This window comes from Podarcis bocagei (assembly GCF_964188305.1).
Source record: "Podarcis bocagei genome assembly, chromosome: W".
NCBI lineage: Eukaryota > Metazoa > Chordata > Lepidosauria > Squamata > Lacertidae > Podarcis > Podarcis bocagei.
Window position 1 is genome coordinate 96,261,239 of NC_138131.1, and position 20,562 is coordinate 96,281,800.

Below are 20,562 nucleotides of genomic sequence, written 5' to 3' on the forward strand. Positions count from 1 at the left end.
ATAATCCTGTGTGGATTTCCCGTTCCTCCACTAAGTCCAGATGGTTTCCATATATCTCCTTAGTAGATAACCTCGTTCTTTCCATCATAAATTTTGGCATTTGTCGCTCTTAAGTCCCACCGAGGAGTTGATCCACGATATGTAAACAACTCTATTTCTCTCTTTCTCCTCCCAGACCCAAGAGCTCCAACAATGCCTCCCAAAATGGCGACGGCATTTTTAACTGCGTCATTCCAGAACTCTTAGCTTTCCAGCTTCATCTTGAAACATTGCTTTGGATCGAAAGTTTATCTCCACACAGCCTTAAATCCACAGCTTAAGTCCTTAGTTTCTGACTCATTAGGGGAGGGGATTCTTGTTAAATCACATAAAAAAAGGAAGGCAGGTTTTCTCCCCCCTCCCCCATTTGTCATACCATATCTTGACGTATCTTCTCATATTTTATTCTTGTCTTGTTATCAGAGATCTCTTCTGTCAGCAGTCTTTACTCCCCTTTTTCCTTGAAGCATGTGCAATTAATCTTGTCCAAATTGTTTCTTTTAAAGATCATTTGCAACTAGCGGCGCGAATCAGGAACGGCGTCCAGGAGAGCCGGAAATCCCACAGGAGGGCTTTGTGCCTAGTGCCCCCACCCCCATAAATTCGGGGGTGGTATAGGGCACAGCAGGCAAGGGCCGTCCCCCGCACAATTCTGCACCTCCTCCCAATTGCTTAGCCCAGCCATACTGAATTCTGTCTGTTGATCACACTCAAACACAACAAGGGACTAGGGATGGAGGAGAAATGTGATTCAATTTGCATTTAAAGGCAAACCTACTTAATTTGCACTTCCCAAAACAAAATGAGTACTGAAGTGCAGCCATTGTTTGAAATCCACACTTGCTGAATTTTGCAAGGTTGTCCTCCAGTCAAGCCATGTGTCCAGAAATGCATGTATTAGGGAAATAACATACAGAAATGTATTACATTAATTTAAATTGTTTTACAAAAATACATTAGGCAAGTTATACATACAAACTATGTGCATGTTATGAGAAATTTGCACTAAAAATGCTGGTGATTTTTTCTTTTAATTGCAAACTGATGTGGGAATGTGGCAAAATATTTTTAAGGTGACATGGAAATGAGGAGAGCTAAACTTAAGACATGGGTATAGCCAAGGAGGGGCAGATCCAAAAATATTATTGAAAAGCATTGAAAGTACTCAATTATCTGAGGTTCTGCTCCCCCTCAGCAGAAGCCTGGCCCCCACAATGTCTTATTTATGGTGTATTTTTGCCTGTGACTTAAGAAACTGAAACTGAAAGATTCTACCGTCCTTACAAGGGAAGTAACCTAGGCACTATCTCTCATTCAGTTCTGTAGCTTGGGGGTTCCTTCTACTGGAACCTTCGCCAACCTGGGGCTGGAAGCTGCAGGAGGGGAGGAGAGGGCTCTTGAGCTGGGGTCCTGCTCATGGGTTTCCCTTTGGGGCATTCACTGTGGGAGCAGGATCCTGAATTAGATGGGTCATTGGCCTGACCCAGCAGGTTTTTCTTAGTTTCCTATGTTCACATGCTGGTTTAAGAATAATCAATGTAGGTGATGTATTTTGGAGAGGTTCTGGCCCTATCGGGTTCTTTATAAGGGTGCTTTGTATGCTGCCATTCTTTCTGAAGGCACCTTGGTATCTCTGGTCCCAGCCCATGCCCTCATGCCATAGACCTGGCTGTTCCTTTCTCTCCTTGCAGGCTGAAGAGAAGCAGAAGGCCTCAGCTGCATTTGCTCAGCTCCACACTGCCATGGAGATCCTGGGAATTGTGGTGGAGGAGCAGAAGGCCATCTGGCGAGTTTTGGCCGCCATCTGCCACCTGGGTGCTGCAGGGGCTTGCAAAGGTAAGACTAACGGCTGGCAAAGGTGGCATTTTGGGCTGGGTGGTTCTACAAGGAGACTGCTGTGCTGGATCCATCTGCTGCAGCCTGAGAAAGGAGATGATGGAGATGTCCCTGCTTTGCAGGCTGCATGGTGCAGCATTTCAGAAAATCAAGCCATCTGCTTGGGCTCATTTGTCTGAATTCCCTGCCCCCTTTTAGCCTATCCTTCTAGGAGCATTACAGAAAGTCAATGGATCTCAGTTCAGCCTCTCTGCTTGAGAGGCTGCTGTTTTCATATAATGCTGGTCTTGCACAAGGCCTGCTCTTGGAGATCCCTGGAGTGGGAGGAGAGCCAGAGAAAGTGCAAGACCCTCCAATATCAAGAATCACAAAACAGAGAAACCAGTAGGAGAACACTTCAATCTCCCAGGACATTCTATACAAGATCTCAAAGTAGCTGTTTTACTACAAAGGAATTTCAGAAATAGACTGGAAAGAGAAGCTGCTGAATTGCAACTCATTACCAAACTTAAAACAATGGAGACACCTGGTCTGAACAGAGACATTGGATTCTTATCTCATTATACATGACTAAGCCACTTCTCACCTTCTCACCCCTTGCCTTTTCCTGTAAGACCTACTACAGTCGTTAAGAGTCGTCAACAGGCTCATCAGGCTCATCTCAGCTATCTGCCAATCTCCGATTCCCACCACCCTTCTGAGTAATACCCCTCCCCACCTTCTCTATATATAGAAGGATCTGGCAACTTCTGTTTCAGTGTATCTGAAGAAGTGTGCATGCACACGAAAGCTTATACCAAGAACTAACTTAGTTGGTCTTTAAGGTGCTACAGGAAGGAATTTTTTTATTTTGACTATGGCAGACCAACACGGCTACCCATCTGTAACTCCCACAATGAGGTCACTGTTATTCTTCTGTCCCTTAATTTTGACCCAAATGCTCTCACTTTGGCATTGAGGTTCTAAATCTTGGATCTCTTCACAGGTATACACATCCCTGACATATAACGCCACTCCTCCTCCTTTCTTGTCTGGTCTGTTTCTCTGAAATAGATTGTATCCCCCCATTATTACATTCCAATCATGGGACTTATCCCACCAGGTTTCAGTGATGCCTATTATGTCATATTTAGTTTGTTGTACCAAGAGCTCAAGCTCATCTTGTTTATTTCCCATGCTTTGCACATTAGTGTACAGACATTGAAGTCCATTAATCATTTCCCCGTGTCTCTTATTTAAGGATTTTTTCCTCCCACCACTAGGTCTGTGTGCTGTTTGCTCCATTTGGTCTATGACATTTGGATGATCGTCTTCATCAATTGATGGACTCCTACCTTCAGGAGCACTGTCTCCCTCCCCCACATTAGTCAGTTTAAAGCCCTCCTGATGAGGTTTCTGAGATTCTTGGCAAAAACATTTCTCCCAACCGTTGTGAGGTGCAGCCCATCACTTGCCAGAAGTCCATCTTCAAGAAACTGCAGTCCGTGATCTAAGAATCCAAACCGTTCCTGTTTACACCATTTGCGAAGCCAGCTGTTCACTTCCACTATTTTTCCCTCTCTCCCTGGGCCACGTCGTTCAACTGGGAGGACAGATGAGATGACAATTTGTGCATTTAGTTGCTTCAATTTCCTGCCGAGGGCCTCGTAGTCTCTTTTGATCTTCTGGAGGCTATTGCTTGCAGTGTCATTGGTTCCCACATGAACCAAGAGGAAGGGGTATTTGTCAGTGGGTTTTATGATTCCTTGCAGTCGTTCAGTTACATCTTGGATCTTAGCCCCGGGGAGTCAGCACACTTCCCGAGACATCTTGTCAGGCCCACAGATCACTGCTTCTGTTCCCCTCAGTAGGGAATCCCCTATCACCACTACACGCCTCCTCTTAGGTTTGGTCGGGGTTCTTCCGTGAGCTGTCCATTCCAAGGTCGCCTGCACATTCCCTGAGGACTGACTTTGCTGCTCGTCTTCATATACCTGATCGACTGTAATGAGGGAGAGATCCTCAAATGGAGTCTGCTCTTCGTCTTCCATGCTAGGGGAGAGGACCTCAAAGCAATTGTGTATTTCTAAACAATCAGAGCGAACCCTGGGCCTCCTACTTCTTTGAGTCACGTTTCTCCATATATCTGGCTCCTGTGTTGGTGAACTAGCCTCCTTCTCAGGGGAGTCCCCTGTCTCCTCCTTGGTGGAGACGGTGTGCTCTGTTGCTTCCAAGAAGAGCTCCAGCTCTCTAATTCTTTGGAGCGTAGCTACACGTTCTTCCAGTTGCTGGACTTTGTCTTTTAAGAGGGCAATCAACATGCAATTGCTACAGGTAAAGCTGCCTGCAACCTTTGGCAAGATGGCAAACATTGCGCAGGAACCGCAGGCGACTGCAGCTGTTCCCTCCCACTCCATCTTGAGAATGTGTCATTGGGGGTGGCTACAGCGGTCCTCCATCATAAAAAGCGTGAAGACAGGACAAATAACTCCTCCCACAAAAAAACCCTAGGTCTCCCCCAACGAACGTTTGAGACTAGCTCCCCTAAATCTACACGATGGATCAAACTGCACGCGCTGCTGCCCTGCAAGCTCTGATAAGCTCTTCCCACAGCTAATCACCTGCCTCAACAGAAACCCTGCCCCCTCTGACCTTTGCACAGGGAGAACAGCTAATCAGCCACAAAGAAACACACACACACAAGAAAACCTTTTTTGCTCCTTCTTCAACTGCTGCCCTGCTAGGTCTGATAAGCTCCTCCCACAGCTAATCCCCTGCCTCAACAGAAACCCTGCCCCCTCTGACCTTTGCAAAGGGAGAACAGCTAATCAGCCACAAAGAAACACACACACACACAAAAGAAAACCCTTTTTGCTCCTTCTTCAACTGCTGCCCTGCTCATTGATGTTTTGTAATGTGTTCCTAATGTTGTACACCACCCTGAAATCTTTTGCTAAAAGATTATAAAAAAATTGAATTATTAATATTAATAATAATATTTCACTCATGCACTTGCAAAGAGGTTGGATACAGTTGGCTGGAAGTGCTGTAAAAATGATACATGGAGCAAGAGCAGCTTAGTTCCCATCTGGTTTATAGAAGAATAGAATAGTGGGAAAACATTCCTGTTACAGGATAAATAATACATTGAAAAAAGGCAGTTTAGAGCCTGGTTCTTACGCATTCTTATTGTGAAGTGAGTGAGTTCAGTGAGTCTTCTTCCCAAGAAAGTGGTTTTTGGCTTGTGGTGCTCATCTAGATTAGGAGGAGAGAGCTAAGAACCAGCATTTCTCTTAGAGGAAATTCTGTGTATGTGTTGTGGGCAAGAGGCACCCTCAACCTTGAGACTGATGTGAAGTGCCATAATTTCACCACCAGCAGACAAGACAAATAACATATTTGCTGGCAGGAGACAAACTGTAGCAGAACAGAAATGGTGCTGCATGCAACAAATAAGAGGTTAGGATAGAAAACGATACCCAAGCAGCCCAGTCTCACTCTCCCTTTCATACATTGAATCACCTGGGTATGGAGGGGGAAGGGATGCACAGAGCTCATAAACATAATCAATGTAGCCTACATTTATCAATTGAGAGCATAATGAATGTGGTTTGATGATAGGCATGTTAGAAGGTACATTAGTCATCCCAAGCTGACAAAATCCAAAACTGCGATCTAAATTGGATTTATTTATTTACTTACTTACGCAAAGCAAGTAACATGTAAACAAGTTACATAGACTGCCCTATAAATTCACTCTTTGGAAGGCTCTTCAATATACACTGGTAAAACACAATATTAAAAACAGCTCTCTCATTTTGCATTTCATTCTCAGTGTAAATAGAATAGTAGCAAGGAAAATAAATATTTATGGAGCTTTGTAAAAAAAAAAGGTAATACTTATAAAATTATAAAACTATTTCTTATATGAGCAAAAAGAGCATTTTAGCCTTCTTCCCAATAATCTTCTGTAACAGAAAGCGAATTAAGTGGTGGGGTGAGAAACACTTCACTAGTAATGCACACTGGAAGGAGGAAGGATAGAGAAAGGATTTTGCCAAGAACCAAGGCAGACCCCCTGTCTCACCAAGGAGGGCTATCTAGTCCCCCTCCCCAATTACCTGACCCTGGCATAGCCCAAACGTGTTCAAAGTTCATCAGAATCTCTCCCTCTGAAACAAGCTATTTACACCTGCTTCCTGACACTGTGTCACAATGGAATTATTTGGAGGTGGGTCTACCCAAAGGGGCAAGTCACCTCTGTGGCCTGTGAGTCCACCCTCACTCTTTGAGTAAACAAACTGGAGGTGTGCCATGAGAATACTCAGAGTGACGAATCCCAAGACTGAACTGTGGGGCTCTGGGTTTGTCGGTGGTGACCAGCTCCGCATTGTAGTCAGGGGGTCCTGGTGTATAGTTCTTGCTGGAGGAAGCAAACCTTTGGGAGATGCTGTAGGATGGCTGGTGGCACAGGTAAACATCTGGTTCAGGTATGGTATTCATTGCCGGGCCAGGCCCTCTCACCAGGTCTTTAGCATAGCCCCACACAGAGGCACTGGATGCCATTGAGAGGCAGGGAGCTGCAGGTTTGACAGGCAGCTTTGGACGCAGTGTCTGTGGAAGGGTGTATTGGTTGGGTGCTGGGTTTGGGCTGCTCACCCAGTAGTGCGTTCGAAGGCCCATAGTGTACGCTGGTGCATTCGACTCTTCAAGTGGGTGTATCTTCTCCACGTAGTACTCATTTGGGGCAGGCGTACAAGATATAACTGCAAGCCAAGAGCAGATAGGAGGTGACACCCCCCACTTGGTGCTCCCCACTGTCGAGCATGTGGATAAACCTGTGGATACTGTTGGGAATCAAGCCTTTATCAGGAGAAACTGGCAACTCTCCAGGCACCTGGCTTGATCTCCTGATGACCTCCCTGTCTGCATTGCTAGGTCGCGATAGGCGATCCTTCTCAGCGTGAGAAGAACACACCCCTCTTTCCTGCCCCCCCCCCGGCAGGGGAAAGAGATAGACAGAAACGTATTTACATGCCTTTATTTCTGTCTTTGCAGCGTTACAGAAAAACACGACTGCTCTCTTCAAACTCCAACAGCCGAGAGACAAACTCCACCTGTACTTCCTGTACAGCTCATATTACACTCTCAGCTAATTCCGGCGCCCTCTGCACTGTGAATTGACTGTCCCTCTGTTTCCCATGGAACAGTCCCAACATTCCCATTATGTTTTGCTTTCAAGCTACCAGCTCGCGGCCGCATTGCTTCTATATCGTAACATACTCCCCCATATGAATCAATGTGCGCTGCGAGCAAAGCGTGATCCAGAGAAGAAAACAAACAGTTGTTATACATATAACACTCCCCTGTTGTTTCAGTTCCACCCTTGGAACTACCCGCCACTGGTTTCCCCAGTGTACCTCTCTGGTAGTCTGACTTCCAAGGAATGAGTGCATCTGCATGACCTTGGCTAGGGAATGTAGTGTTACACTTAGCAACTCCCTGTTGTGTCTTTGTCTCTGACTTAGACACAGCTTCAACCTGTCTTGACTTGTCAACAATAGTAACACACGCAACAGCTAAGTTAGCAAACTCTTTTGAATACCTCTTGGGTGGTACACCCTTTGTAACTCTCTCAGACCTACGTATGAGGTGCTGATCCTCTTTGCTCACTGGTTCAGTCTCAGGACTCTTTGGAGAACCAGTTCCAATAGTAAACAGTGGTTCATCCTTCATTTGTGAAGGTCTAGCCATTGTGTGAGATTTCCTCTCAATGACTGTGTCAACTGAGCTCTTTGAGCTATCACTGTCACTCTGAGTACCACTGTAATCAGTAAAATCATCATCAACATCTGAATTGTCCTCAGTGGGAAATGTGTGAACAATTACTCTCTCCTGTTCAGGAGCACTCTCTAGAAATTTTTTGAGAATCACCTGACCAGATTCAGACAAAATTACTCTGTAGAGACCCTTTTCATAACCCACAAAAATGCCTCTAGCATTCTTTACTCCACCTGGAGCTTCTGTCTTCACATGAGACCCAAAAACCTTAAAATGGGCAACACAAGGTTTTCTACGGAACAGCTTCTCAAAAGGAGAACTTCCCAAATCTTTTGAAACCTTTCTCAATCAAGACTAACAATAACACAATATCGACTCCGCCCAATACTCATGTGGCAAATGTGAACTCAGCAATTGTGCCTTCATGCCATTTTACAATTCTTTGTTCACTTGCACACAGACACTTCTGTTCCATGCTTCTGCAGAAACAGCAGTCTTGTGTCTTGTGCCTTATCCCTTTCTTATCCAGGAAATCCTGAAAATCCTGTAAAAGAAAAACTGGCTTTTCATCTGTGAAAAGACAATCAATGTTAGCATTATGAACATTCTTAACCTTGTCACAAAATTCTTTAAACCTTTCTAAGGCTTCTTGTGGTTTCTGCAATATATATACCCACACATAATGAGAGAAATAATCCACACACACAAGATAATATCTTGCATTGCCTCTAGATGGTGCTAGAGGACCAATCACATCAGCATACACTCGCTGAAAAGCTTTGATTACTTGCGTCGTCTTCTGGACTTTTTTTGGGGGGGGGAGTTATTTGTCCTGTCTTCAAGCTTTTTATGATGGAGGACCTCTGTAGCCACCCCCAACGACACGATCTCAAGATGGAAGGGGAGGGAACAGCTGCAGTCGCCTGCAATTCCTGCGCAATGTTTGCCATCTTGCCAAAGGTTGCAGGCAGCTTTACCTGCAGTAATTGCATGTTGATTGCCCTTTTAAAAGACAAAGTCCAGCAACTGGAGGAACATGTAGCTACGCTCCAAAGAATTAGAGAGCTGGAGCTCTTCTTGGAAGCAACAGAGCACACCGTCTCCACCAAGGAGGAGACAGGGGACTCCCCCTGAGAAGGAGGCTAGTTCACCAACACAGGAGCCAGATATATGGAGAAACGTGACTCAAAGAAGTAGGAGGCCCAGGGTTCACTCTGATTGTTTAGAAATACACAATCACTTTGAGGTCCTCTCCCCTAGCATGGAAGACGAAGAGCAGACTCCATTTGAGGATCTCTCCCTCATTACAGTCGATCAGGTATATGAAGACGAGGAGCAAAGTCAGTCCTCAGAGAATGTGCAGGATGTTAGGATATTTCCGTTCCACCTTAAAGGGAGCAGGCTTTGGGGAGTCACAGAGTCTGCGCATGTCCTGATCACAGGATGTTTTTGTTCAGATATTCCTTTCGTTTTTGTCAGATGGTCAGAGACGCTGACTGAGAATGGACGTGTTTTCTTTTGTTCTGTTCATGTTCTAAATAAAGTCTGTAAAAATGCTCTTCTGCTCTTCTGCGGTGCAAGCTTTTGACTGTGCTTTCTGCTGAAAGAGGGTGCACCAAGCCCTGGAATGTGGCTAGGAATTCCAAAGGCTTTGTGCCCCTAACTGTTGGATCCATTAGTGTCCATCATGAGCCCCCAAGCCGGAGTTCTGGACGTCCATCGGCCTCCCGTAGTCACGCAGATCCAACAGTTAGGGGCACAAAAGCCTTTGGAAATTCAGGCTGCATTCCTAGGCTGGTGCACCCTCTTTCAGCAGAAAGCACAGTCAAAAGCTTGCACCGCAGAAGAGCAGAAAAGCATAAAGTCTGTAAAAATGCTCTTCTGCTCTTCTGCGGTGCAAGCTTTTGACTGTGCTTTCTGCTGAAAGAGGGTGCACCAAGCCCTGGAATGTGGCTAGGAATTCCAAAGGCTTTGTGCCCCTAACTGTTGGATCTGCGTGACTACGGGAGGCCGATGGAATCTCCGAACTCCGGCTTGGGGGCCGTGATGGACGTTATCTCCCTGGCAGTTTCCCAACAACAAGGTTCCGGGCCCAGATTCATAGCACCTACAGGAGAGTAAAGCTGCAACAGACTGCGTTTGAGGTATGTTGGGGGAAAAGCGAAAGGAAAGGGACGCTTTTCTGTTTTACCTCGCAAGGAGCCTTTGATCTCCGGCAAGGCCTAATTGGCCTGCGAGCTGAGCCAAAAAGGCTTCGTGATTAATGGCTGCCAAGATAAGGAGTCTCTCGAGTTAAAATAGACTCACGGCTAATTGTAAAAGCTGGAATGGAGTTTTTCCACGCTTTTGAAGCTTCAGAGGCCACTCAGTGCCCAAAGGCAAATGCTGAATGCCCTAAGTTGGATGGGCAGAATTATGAAACCTGGGCAAAATGGTGTGAGAGTTTGCTGCGTCAGTTTGGGGTGTGGCATGTCGTTTCTGAGCCCCCTCCGGTTCCTCTGACAGAGAGATGGAAATCGCATGATTCGAAAGCGATAGACGTAATAGTCCTATCCGTATCTCTTGAGGAAATTAAGACGCTGGCTGGCAACACCACTGCACGTGGGATGTGGACTGCTTTGATGAAAGCTCACAAGCCAATAATCCCAGCCCAGAGTTTGACTGCATCGGAGGTCCTAGCTGTTTCCCAGAATGCGAATGAATGTAGGGATGCTGAGGGCACCGGTTGCAAGCTGCAGGGGGAGCTGACCGTCACGTCATCCCAGGCAGCATTCCAGCCTCCAGGGGGAGCCAAGGAGTCGGCAGCTGAGAGCTCTGGTTCTCGTGAGAACCAAGGCCATCGCCTTTGCAGAGGCCGGAAAGGCAAAGGTAAACACAGGCAGCCGCCTGCAGATGGCCAGGAGCAGAGGGAGGGTGAAGAGCCCGCGCAAGGGAAAAACAAAGCGTTGTTTGCTGGCTCAGCTTCACCAAAGGCTAAAGGCACGTCTGCTGACCAGAAACAGGGGGGCAAGCTGCAAAAGCCCACACCAGTGGAAAACAAGGGTTTGCTTGCTGTAAGGACTGCTCCAACAGCCAAAGGCAGCTTTGTTGTTGATTCAGGCTGTACGCGCCACATTTCGAAGGATCGCCATCTCTTTATCTCCTTCAAGCCTCAGGAAGGTGAGATCCACCTGGCTGATGGAAGGACGTTGCAAATTGCAGGAGAAGGGACTGTGAAACTTGCAAGTCTGCACACTACCCACGATTGGAATGTAATAATGGGGGGATACAATCTATTTCAGAGAAACAGACCAGACAAGAAAGGAGGAGGAGTGGCGTTATATGTCAGGGATGTGTATACCTGTGAAGAGATCCAAGATTTAGATCCTCAAAGCCAAAGTGAGAGCATTTGGGTCAAAATTAAGGGAGAGAAGAATAACAGAGACCTCATTGTGGGAGTTTACTATAGATCCCCAAGCCAAACGGAGGACATAGATGATGCCTTCCTGGAACAGATGGCCAAGCATGCAAAAGGAAGGGAGATAGTAGTAATGGGGGACTTCAATTACCCGGATATTTGTTGGACGTCAAACTCAGCCAAGAGCATAAGGTCAAACAGATTCCTCACTGGCCTTGCAGACAACTTCATTGTCCAGAAAGTGGGAGAAGCAACAAGAGGAACAGCCATTTTAGATCTGGTCCTAACCAATGTTGATGACCTGGTTAGTGGGGTAGATGTGGATGGATCATTAGGCGCGAGTGATCATGCTCTTCTGAAGTTTACTATACAGCGGAAAGGAGCAGCCAAGCATACTAGGACTCAATTTCTTGACTTTAAGAAAGCCGACTTCATAAAACTTAGGGAAGTGCTGGGTGAGATCTCATGGACAGCAATACTAAAACATTCCTTAATTTTGCAATATTTTTGTAAATAGTCCTTAAATTTTTCCCAATCTTCCTCTGCCGACTCTTCTCCCTGGTCACGGATTCTGCCAGCCATTTCTGCCAGTCCCATACAGTCAATCAGCTTCATCTGCCATTCTCCCAAAGTGGGCAAATCTTGCGTCTTCTAATACTTTGCAATAAGTATTCTTGCTGCTGTCGTTGCATACATAAAAAAAGTTCTGTCCTTCTTTGGCACCAATTGGCCAGGAGAAAGGCCTCTGTTTTTTTCAGGAAGGTATACTTAAATACCTTTTTCAGTTCATTATATATCATCTCCCAGAAAGCCTTAATCTTTGGGCACGTCCACCAAAGGTGAAAGAATGTACCTTCCATTTCTTTACATTTCCCACATTTGTTATCGGGCAAATGATAGATAGATTTTTGCGAGCTTGACTGGGGTCATGTACCACCTGTAAATCATTTTCATAATATTTTCTCTTAAGACATTACATGCCGTAAATTTCATTCCGGTGGTCCACAACTGTTCCCAGTCAGCAAAATTAATATTATGTCCAACATCTTGTGCCCATTTAATCATGACAGATTTAACCGTTTCATCCTGAGTATTCCATTTCAACAGCAAGTTATACATTTTTGACAAAAATCTTGGTTTTGGGTTCTAACAGTTCTGTTTCCAGTTTAGTATTTCCCACCTGGAAGCCAACTTTTTTATCCAAATTGTAGGCCTCCATTATCTGATAATAATGGAGCCAATCTCTCACTTTACTTTTTAATTTCTCGAAACTCTGTAATTTCAGTTTATCTCCTTCTTGTTCCGAAATTTCCCAATATTTCGGCCATTTGGCCTCCATATTGAGCTTTTTCTGGGCCTTTGCTTCCATCGGTGACAACCACCTTGGGGTTTTATTTTCAAGTAAATCTTTATATCTTATCCAGACATTAAACAATGCTCTTCTGACAATATGATTTTTAAATGCTTTATGTGCTTTAACCTTGTCATACCACAAGTATGCATGCCACCCAAAAACGTTATTAAAACCTTCTAAATCCAAAATGTCTGTGTTCTCAAGAAGCAGCCATTCTTTCAGCCAGCAAAATGCCGCTGATTCATAGTAGAGTTTAAAGTCTGGCAGGGCAAATCCACCTCTATCCTTTGCATCAGTTAATATTTTAAATTTTATTCTGGGCTTCTTGCCCTGCCAGACAAATCTAGAAATGTCTCTCTGCCACTTCTTGAAACAGTCCATTTTGTCCAAAATTTGCAATGATTGAAACAAAAATAACATTCTTGGCAATACATTCATCTTTATAACAGCAATTCGACCTAACAAGGAAAGCTTCAAGTTTGACCAAATTTCTAAATCTTTTTTAACTTCCGTCCAGCATTTTTCATAGTTATCTTTAAACAAATTTCCATTTTTAGCTGTCATATTAATCCCCAAGTATTTCACTTTCTTAACCACAGTCAAACCTGTTTCATTCTGGAACTTCTCTCTTTCCAATGATGTTAAGTTTTTCTCCAAAACCTTAGTTTTTAATTTGTTCAATTTAAATCCTGCCACCTGACCAAACTCTTGAATTAATTCTAATACTCTTTTGGTACTAGACTCTGGCTCCTGTAACGTCAAAACTAGGTTACCTGCAAATGCTCTCAATTTATATTGTTTAGCTCCGACCTGTATACCTTTAACCTGCCGGTCTCTTCTGATCATATTGAGCAGAACCTCCAGGACCGATATAAAAAGCAATGGGGAAATTGGGCACCCCTGTCGTGTTCCTTTTTCTATCTTAAATTGTTCCGTAACCACATTATTTACAATTAATTTAGCCTTTTGTTCAGAATATATTGCACCTATACCATTTTCAAAACCTTGGCCTACCCCCATACCCTGCAAGTTCTTTTTCATAAAACTCCAAGATATATTATCAAAGGCTTTCTCTGCACCCACGAATATCAAAACTGCTTTAGTGTTTATATTCACTTCTAACTTTTCCAAAATGTCAATTACGTTCCTCAGATTATCAGATAAATGTCTTCCCGGCAGAAAACCCGCTTGGTCCTTATGAATCTCTTCAATCAGTACTTTTTTCAGCCTCTTAGCCAAAATATCAGCAAAAATTTTGTAATCCACATTTAATAAGGATATGGGACGGTAGTTCTTAAGTTGAGTCTTTTCAGTCTCTGTTTTCGGTATAAGTGGTTCCTCTTCATCCTGGAGAAGAGTGACTAGTGGGGTGCCACAGGGTTCTGTCTTGGGCCCGGTCTTATTCAACATCTTTATCAACGACTTGGATGATGGACTCAAGGGCATCCTGATCAAATTTGCAGATGACACCAAACTGGGAGGGGTGGCTAACACCCCAGAGGACAGGATCACACTTCAAAACGACCTTGACAGATTAGAGAACTGGGCCAAAACAAACAAGATGAACTTTAACAGGGAGAAATGTAAAGTATTGCACTTGGGCAAAAAAAAATGAGAGGCACAAATACAAGATGGGGGACACCTGGCTTGAGAGCAGTACATGTGAAAAGGATCTAGGAGTCTTGGTTGACCACAAACTTGACATGAGCCAACAGTGTGACGCGGCAGCTAAAAAAGCCAATGCAATTCTGGGCTGCATCAATAGGAGTATAGCATCTAGATCAAGGGAAGTAATAGTGCCACTGTATTCTGCTCTGGTCAGACCTCACCTGGAGTACTGTGTCCAGTTCTGGGCACCACAGTTCAAGAAGGACACTGACAAACTGGAACGTGTCCAGAGGAGGGCAACCAAAATGGTCAAAGGCCTGGAAATGATGCCTTATGAGGAACGGCTAAGGGAGCTGGGCATGTTTAGCCTGGAGAAGAGGAGGTTAAGGGGTGATATGATAGCCATGTTCAAATATATAAAAGGATGTCACATAGAGGAGGGAGAAAGGTTGTTTTCTGCTGCTCCAGAGAAGCGGACACGTAGCAATGGATCCAAACTACAAGAAAGAAGATTCCACCTAAACATTAGGAAGAACTTCCTGACAGTAAGAGCTGTTCGACAGTGGAATTTGCTGCCAAGGAGTGTGGTGGAGTCTCCTACTTTGGAGGTCTTTAAGCAGAGGCTTGACAACCATATGTCAGGAGTGCTCTGATGGTGTTTCCTGCTTGGCAGGGGGTTGGACTCAATGGCCCTTGTGGTCTCTTCCAACTCTATGATTCTATGAAATTTTGGTAGCAATTTCTCCTTTGCATATATCACCAAGCCTCTCTTTTTAACTTTGTCATACGAAATAAATTCTTGTCCCAATCTCTTATTAATAAGCATTTTCCTGTGTAGCCTCATTACATGTGTTTCTTTTAAACAAATCAAGTCCAATTGTTCTTTCCTTAATACATGAAAAACAGATTTCCTCTTCCGAGGGGAATTCAGTCCATTACAATTCCAGGTTAAAAGTTGCAGAGCCATGGTAAGTTACTTAGCTTTCCCTCCAACTGCACCGAGTTGTTGTTGTTCTTCTGTCGGTGGTGTGTCTTTCCCTGGGCCCGGGAATCCAAATGACAAGTTTGCTATGTCTAGAATTCCTTTTCCTGATGCAGTCAGCTCCTCTCCTGATTCCACTTCCTTCTGTAAGTCCTCCTCGTGATCTTTCAGAAACTTGTCTGTATCATTCACTGTCCTTATTCTTATTTTCCTTCCTTTGTATTTAAAAGATAAACCTTGGGGAAATTCCCACCTGAAGAGTATTTTATTTCTTCTAAGTAGGCCGACAAGATCTTTATAATAAGCCCTTATATCCAAAATGTGTTTAGGTATATCCTTGAAGGACTCAACAAATGAGTCTTCAATTTCCAAGGTTCTTTGGTAGTGCAGATTCAAGATTTTATCTCTTTCTTCTTTTGTTCTTAAGGTGATCAAACAATCTCTTGCTCTGTTCTTTCCTTGTCTTTTGCTGAGTCTAAATGCACTCACCATTTGAATTCATCTTTCCCCAGGTCTTGTTGCCAAAAGTCTGTGAATTCCTTTGTAAGGAAGTCTATCAAGTTGTCTTTCTCACTTTCAGGTACTGCTCTAATTCTTAGGTTTCTCTCCTTTCTTTGTAATTCAATCATAGAGAGTGTCAGGTCGTGATCCTCTAATTTCTTATATACCGGTGGTATCTTCTCTTGAACAGCAGTTGCAATATCCTTAGCTTCCTCTGCAATCTGTCGAGTCGAGGCTGATTCCTCTAATAGTTTTTCAATGGACTGTGTATTGGAGTTCACCTTGTTCCCCAGTTCATTAATACTTGGAGTGTTCAAATCTATTTTTGCTGAGGCCCCAGCTACTTGTTTATTTGTCTCTGCAACCTGTTTGGCTAATTTTTCCAAAGATGCATCAATTTTGCCAAGTGCCTGAGCCAATAGCTCTTCAGATGACATAGCTTTTGATTTTACTTGCGAAGCAGCAGCTCCTACTGTGCCTGCCGCTCCGGATGTTGAGGCCCTTCTCTGAAAAGTAATATCAGTCTTGTATTGTCTGCCGGATCTGGTAGTTTTATCCTGTATGCCACTCACCAGCTCTATCTTCCCTTTCCCATCTGCCATAACAAGCCCAAGGTCAGTCACACGCTTGGTGAGTTTGTTTTGCAAAGTAATTTTCCAGAGCTTGGTAACTTGATGACAAAATAGTTGTTACAACGTAGTCTCCTCTAGGGGGACACCCTTCCAACTTCACTATGCAACTGTTAAAAACAAGTATAGTTCTTAAAAGTTCCAATATCCCTCAAAAGCCAGAGTTTCAATGCTTTTAGAAAAGTTTCAGTGTCTCTAAAAAGTTACTTTATAGTCAAAGGCAGATCTATAAACACTGTATCTTTCTCAAAGTGTCAATATTCTTTACCCTTAACATGCAGACAATTCTTCCCACTGGTCGACCTTCCCTGTCATAGGCAGTCCGTTCCCAGTTTTCCGAGACAGCAGAAATATATTTACACCCTCTTTTCTTGCAGGTAAAATAATGCTCGGTTCTCCCCCCTCCACTCCTGCAAACCGGAGGGGAGTCGTCTTTTTTGGTGCTGGATTTGACCTTTAAAAGTCGTCTTTCAGGGTTACAGCTTTACAGTCTCTTTACTTTAATCTATTTACAAGTTGGAAGAGGCAGACTTCCTGTTTGTGCCTTTCCCGTTTCGGTGCCAAATTAACTAAATTTTTCTTCCAATTACTTGCTTACTCCTACTCACGGGTAGTTGCTTTAGCTTCCAATTGTCCAGAAAGAAATCAGCGCTCTCCGCGCCACACACCCCCTTTCCGTTCCGGAGCCTTTAAAAAGGGGGGCGCAAACGGAGCCCGTCGAGTCTCCAAGTTCTCAGGCTTCCCCGCCTGAGATTTCTTCGGGTCCCGCTTCGCCGCAGCGGTCAGACCCTGTCCCCGTGGAGCCGATTCCCTCCGGAGCTCAGAGGGAATCCGCCATTTGTCGCTGGTGCTGACCGGAAGTCTTTTGCAGGTTTCACCTGGGACTTGGTACGACTTTTGCCTGACGCTTCAGGGGAGAGAATTGCACCCTGAGGCACTCCACACACCAAGGAGTGGCGCGATGACAATTCCCCCCCAAGCGCCACCCTCTGTCCCCGACCAGAGAGAAACGAGTGCAGCCATTGAAGGACTGTGCCCTGGATCCCCACGTCGGCAAGGCGGTGGTCCAGGAGTTCGTGATCGACCATGTCAAAGGCTGCTGACAGATCTAGAAGAATCAGCAGCCCCGACCCGCCTCGATCCAGCTGCCTGCAGAGATCATCTGTTAGGGCGACCAGAGCCGTCTTGGTCCCATGACCAGCGCGGAAGCCGGACTGGAATGGATCCAAAGCAGATGTTTCATCCAGAAACCTACCAAGCTGTTCAGCAACCGCTCTCTCAATCACCTTACCCAGGAATGGAAGATTCGAGACCGGGCGGTAATTGGATAGATTTGAGGGATCTAATGATGTTTTCTTTAAGAGCGGACGCACCACCGCCTCCTTCAGTTCCCCTGGGAATATCCCGGTGCCAAGGGACAAATTGATGATATCCCCCAGGGGGGCCCGCACCTCGTCTGGACACGCTCTAATCAGCCATGACGGGCACGGGTCAAGAGGACAGGTGGTGGGCTTTCCAGCTTGGAGGAATCTGTCCACATCGGCTGGAGATATCCGGTCAAAGTGGTCCAATACTGGACCCGAGGACAGTCGAGGGGCCTCCAGTTCCTTTATTGTATCCAAATTGGCAGGGAGGTCATGGCGGAGCAACAGGACCTTCTCCGCAAAAAAGCTCGCAAATGCCTCACAGCTGTGTGTCAGATTGTTATTTAAATTTGGCTGTCCTTCAAGGGATGTTAAAGACCGAATTATACTAAATAATTGCGCCGGGCGAGACCTAGCGGATGCAATGCAAGCCGAGAAGTAAGACGTCTTAGCGGCCTTCACTGCCATCTCATAGGTTTTCATAAAAACCCTATAAGATGTTCTTGAGGCTCCGTCACGGGCACCCCGCCATACTCGCTCTAGCCGTCTGAGGTCCCGCTTCATTTTCCGAAGCTCCTCGGTAAACCAGGGAGCCCGGTTTCTGCGGGGTCGTAGAGGGCGCTTAGGTGCAATCTCATCGATGGCTGCCAGGAGCTGGGTATTCCAGCCCTCAACAAGCTCAGTCAATGAGTCGCCAGGGGGAGAAAGGTCCCGCAAGGCTTGACGGAATCTATCAGGGTCCATCAGCCTCTGCGGGCGAGCCCAAATCGGCTCGCCACCTAAGCAGGGTGGGGGTGGAACATCAATCCTGGCTTTCAGAGCATAGTGATCAGACCATGGCACCTTCATCGAAGGAGACATGATCACATCTATACCGGCGCCAAAGATCAAATCCAGCGTGTGGCCTGCTTGATGTGTGGGGCCCGAAACAAACTGGGAGAGCCCTACTGTCGCCATGGAAGACACCAGGTCCAGAGCCTGTGAGGAGGGAGTGGCATCAGCGTGGAAGTTGAAGTCTCCCAATACCAATAGGTTAGGGAACTCCAAGGCCCAGCCGGCCACCGCCTCCAACAGGCCTGACAGGGTGGCTGCTGGTACGCTAGGTGGCCGGTACACCAGCCAGACAGCCAAGCTCTCCTCGGAGCCCCACACTAGGCCAACACATTCAATGCCAGGGATCAATGGCGATGGTAGAGCCCTGAAAGAACAATCTTCCCGGATTAATACTGCCACCCCTCCCCCCCGGCCCACAGTCCGTGACTGGTGGAGGACGGAGAAACCCGGGGGCGCCATCTCTCGTAAGGTAACAGTTACCCCTTCGCGCACCCAGGTCTCCATCACACAAGCCAGGTCAACCCCCTGCGAGGTAAAGAAATCTCGCAGGGTAGCGGTTTTGTTGCCTATAGACCTGGCATTGCACAACACCAGTGAAGGAAGTGAGTAATCCTTGCTCACCCTACCCTCGTCCCTCGGGATGGGGCGCAGATTGGAAGGGGTACGAGCATATCCGTATCTCAATCCCCTTCGCCTATAACATCTGCCCCCACCTCCATACCTCCCTCGCCCCTCCACGGTAGCAATCCCAAGCCTCATACTAACCTCCATTTACAAATTAGAAAACAAAACAACCAAAACAATTGTGCCCAAACAAAACCAATCCCCACCCCACTCGATGTCCAACCCCAAAAACAAAACAAGACGGAACAAACAAAAATACATAGATAAAAACCACCATTCACGGTGGTACAACAAAGTAAACAATAAAAACACCTTTAAAACACCTTAAAATATATATAAACATCTTCAACATTTGCTGCAGCAGCACCAGTGTCCTTAAAGCTATTACGGGGGTGAGCCTGGGCCCCGCCCCCTAGGCCGGATGGAGTGAGCCTGAGGAGGGAGAGGCCTTCTCCGACACTCCGATGCAGCAGCAGCGATGTCCCAGACCCCAATGAGGCCTCTTAAAGCTGTGGCGAAGGTGAGCCTGGGCCCCGCCCCCTAGGCCGGATGGAGTGAGCCTGAGGAGGGAGAGGCCTTCTCCGACACTCACGATGCAGCAGCATAAGTCCGATTAAGGCTGTTAATAATCATGAAGCAGAATATGTCTTCCTGTAGAGGGAAATTGCATTCCGCCATCTGCTGGCGTAAGAATTTCATCTCTGTCAGATGCGCTTGTACATCTCCATCTGGCACTAGCCTTAGATTGGTCAGCTTTTCAAAATGCAGCAACGCTGAAGAACCAGCATCTCTTTGATGTATTCTACGCAGCTGTCAGAGCCGCTTCCAGGTCCCAGCTCACAGAGGACCACGCTAGCCGGCAGTATTGTACAAACTTCTTTATTGAGCTACAGTTTCCATTTTCAAGCCGCAGCGCGCAGCTCTACGTCTTAGAAGCTAGACCGGCGAAGCTCCGTCTGAGTCTCCGCCTCCTGTACACCAACTTAATACTCTAGCCTTACTCCACCTCTTCCGTCTTTCCTTTCTCCTCTGGGTCCCTCTACCCCCCGTGGTCTCTTCCTTCCTGGACTCTTCTGACGCTGACCCCCCCGACTCTTCTCCCTCCTTGCGGCGGGCTTCCTGTGCATTTGAACTTGGCGCGCGCGCGCAGCCTTCAACCTTCCTCTTGACCGTTTCCTCGCTCCCCGATGGAGGTGTGGCCAATCCTAACTCCTGCCCTCCCGCTTGCGGCGAGCCGCCAGATCCCGATACCTGGGACCCCTCCCCCCTACTGCGCTCTGGTGGGGAAGCTGGTCCCGATTTCCAACTGCTGCTCTCTGAGTCCCCTCTGGTCCCTTCTACCTGGGGTGTCCCCCTAGGCGCCCCCCTTGCTCTGACCACTGGCGCCCCTTTCTGTGAATCTTCCGATTCACTGGAAAGACTCAGAGATCTCGGGCCGCTGTCATCACTCATATTACCTCCGGATTCCTCCCCCTCGCTCTCTGTTTCCTCCCTTTCCTGTGCCTCTGCTCCTGAACCCCTGACAGCAGCGTTTGCCAAATCTCACGCGCGCATTGCAAATTCTGAATATGCACGAGTTGATCATCTGAGATACAGAGAATTATGGCCGTCCTGGCTCTCACATTCTGTGAATT

The 20,562-nt window shown here is 46.2% G+C and overlaps 1 pseudogene across 1 annotated transcript in view; it reads right to left on the reverse strand.

The window, feature by feature from the left end:
• Positions 1 to 6,135: 6,135 nt before the first annotated feature.
• Positions 6,136 to 20,562, reverse strand: part of LOC308578232 (protein CIMAP1C-like) — a 44,704-nt pseudogene continuing 30,277 nt past the window's right edge. Inside the window, exon 5 of the transcript in view lies at positions 6,136 to 6,620. The product of the transcript in view is annotated as a protein CIMAP1C-like (transcript). The remainder of the gene's footprint in view (positions 6,621 to 20,562) is intronic.